We start from the raw sequence: 2,987 nt of genomic DNA, 5'->3' as shown, positions 1-2,987 counted from the left end.
CATCGTCACAATCATGATGCAACGATTACATGACGACTACATTTTCGCACACTCGGTCGTGATATTTCAATTCATTTCGCGTCTAAAAATTGGTGACAGGTAATAAGATCAACGGAAATAAGGTCAATTGACTCGCGCCCCGCGTAACCCGCGCGTGCTGTAACGCAGGTAGATTTATTTTTTGTATACGTTGAAATAAAATTTTTATATATTTTAAATATCGAGGGCTTATATTCAATAATACCCTCTATCTGCACACTTTTCACAAAGATGAGATTCTGATATAAAAATCCACCTAAGCTTTAACTGTTATCGGTGATATTAGTGATACCTTATATAACGACAGGTGATAAGTCCCAGATGGTTTCTAAAATCACAAATTAGTTTTTGTGCAAATTGCAGATAGAGGGTATTAATGAATTCAAGCCCTCTATATTTCACATTTTTATATTTGTAAGTTATTGGAAGCAGGGATGCCAACTTGGCTCAAACCGTGCCATTTGTCCCTATTTTACTTCGGTAGTTTCGATAGTCGATAGTCGCAGCCATCGATAGTATCGATACTATCGAAAATGCCACCACTATCGATAGTTTTGATTAAAAAATTCCAAAAATTAGACATAAAAACTTTTATTGAAAATGAGATTAGAATAGCTAAAATGTTTCCATATTTGTGTTAGAGGAAAGAAGTTTATTAACGAGTTTTGGCTTCAAGCAGTATCTGCGTTCTAAAATTATTTGCCCTGCTTTGCTAAATGTCCCTTCCGACTCACAAGATAAAGCAGGTACCGCCGGTTTTTTCTCTTAGTGAATAATATATGTATGAGTGAAACCTATCGATAGTGCTTACAATACCATCGATGTTTTCGATAGTCACAAACCATCCATACTATCGATAGTTTTCCAGCTCTATTACCCACCATTTCCAATGGATTAGCAATCCTCAAAAAACGATATTTATTGCGTTGCGCTCCAATGGTACTATAACGGCAGCGTTTTTTCTAATATTTAGTGCACTCTGGTATGGCCCATTTCAGTTGGTGATGTGGTTTCATACTCGCCAGATCTAAACCAAAGCCAGGACCATCTTTCGTAATGGTTCTTAAAAAATAAGCATTACAACGTGCGCTAGGAAAAAAGTGCATTGCTACTCACCCCATTAGGCAGGTCCTGCGCACTAGACCCATGTTGTGCTGTTGCTGAAGTTGCTGTTGTTGTTTGCCTATTTCTTCCGTCCAGTGGACAATGAATTAGTTGTGAAATCAGTTGACGACGCTTTAAAATGCCAGTACCGCGGGGTGGGAAGGAACGCCCAACCAAACACTCGATAACCGAGTTTTCGCCGGAGGCCTGTAAATATTACAGAAAAGTTAAGTAAATGGCAAACTTGGTGTTTTAAAAATTAAATAATCCGGGCATTAACTCTTTTGTGTATTCAAACCTGATTGCTATCAGAATCGGAATTGATGGCGAACGTTATTGCATAATTGTGTTCTGTTTTCCTTTCATATTTGATTTACAAACACAATATGGGTTACAGAAAGCAATTATGCAATAACGATTGCCACCAATTCCGATTCTGATGGCAATCAAGTTTCATGACAGCCCAGATTGTAAGTGTATTTGAAAATTCATGGGATTTGCTCTCACAGGTGGACTTAGTGTATTTTTTGGAAACAAATTCTATGAATTGTCAAATACACTTACGATAATTATACTGAATACGCAAAGATCTAATATTAATTGTATATAAATATACATATATGTATTACTTATATTTTTAAAATTTTGCTTTTGTTGCTGTTGCTTATTCGTCTGTTGCTGCGGTGGCTGATTATTGTTGTTGTTGTTGTTAATGTTCCGTTTACATTTCGTCGCCTGGGTAAAAGATTGTCGTAAGCATCATACGTACGTGTGTAACATACGACAATCTTTTACCCAGGCGACGATTTGTTGCGAAGAATTCGAAGTACATTGTATATTTGCAATATTATTGTTAATTAAAGTGTTGTTCTCCACATGGATTTGAAATGTTACTGCGCCATCGGTCATAAAATAGTTGGTGAGTAATTCCCTGTTGACATACGCATTATTTCGACCCCTACGTCTGAATGTTTGTACGGACCGCAATGGCCCTCCACAAGGTCTCAATTCGTTCCTCCATTGTGCACTCCTCCCTTCTCCGACAGTGTAATGCTCTGGACAATACCATCGATTCGTATCGTGCAGCATTATGAAGTAATGAAGTACTAAACACGAAAGAACGATTTTTTCAGCATTTTCCGGGTGGAAATCCATTGTTGTTCTTAGCACTCTCCACCTCGCAGTCAAAATACCGAAAGCGTTTTCTATAACGCGGCGTGCTCGCGACAGCTTGTAATTAAAAATTCGTTGTGGTCTTGTTGTGTTTACGCCTGGATATGACCACATAAGATTGTTTTTTAAGGAAAAGGCACAATCTCCAACGAAATAATGCGGAAAGGGTTGTGATGATGACGGAAGAGAAGCATCAGGTGGTAATGGCAATCGATTTTCCAATGTGTATAAAGTTAGCGAAACAACATCAAGCAAAAAATGTCGCATATACCCATGAATTTGCCGTTTTTTTGCCGTTAATTAGTTGTGGAAAAAATAATTTTGTCGCTCTGGTATTTTTTTAGATATAAGGTCTTTTGCTAACTTTATATAAAGTTATTGCAATTTTTTTGCAATTTTTTTTTTCAATGTTCAATAATTTTTAGAAGAACAGGATAATAATATAATAGAAAAGCAAACCCGGTTTCTTTATGTACAACTTTGAAATTTAAACAAGCAATAATCACCATGGTTAAAATTCAAAAAATTAAGAAGCTTTCTTATCACAATCAAACGACAAAATCAAAAACAGTTTTAATGCACAAAACAATTCAAACGGCAAATTATGCAACAAAAAAATTAATTATTTTTATTATTTTTAACCAATTTTTAAACCGCTTTCCAAGTCCCTA

General features: G+C 36.2%; 1 long non-coding RNA gene across 1 annotated transcript; it reads right to left on the bottom strand.

The window, feature by feature from the left end:
• Window positions 1-613: 613 nt before the first annotated feature.
• On the bottom strand, window positions 614-1,338 carry LOC118750013. The gene is made up of 2 exons (XR_004994335.1): window positions 1,156-1,338; window positions 614-1,101 (listed from the first exon to the last, which is right to left on the bottom strand). It is a non-coding gene; the product is annotated as an uncharacterized LOC118750013 (long non-coding RNA).
• Window positions 1,339-2,987: the final 1,649 nt, after the last annotated feature.

Source organism: Rhagoletis pomonella, unplaced genomic scaffold, assembly GCF_013731165.1.
Source record: "Rhagoletis pomonella isolate Grant_MI unplaced genomic scaffold, Rhpom_1.0 Rhpom_scaffold_00113, whole genome shotgun sequence".
Classification (NCBI taxonomy): Eukaryota; Metazoa; Arthropoda; class Insecta; order Diptera; family Tephritidae; genus Rhagoletis; species Rhagoletis pomonella.
Note: the sequence above shows the minus strand (reverse complement) of the source record. Positions and strands in the feature narration are given on the sequence as shown.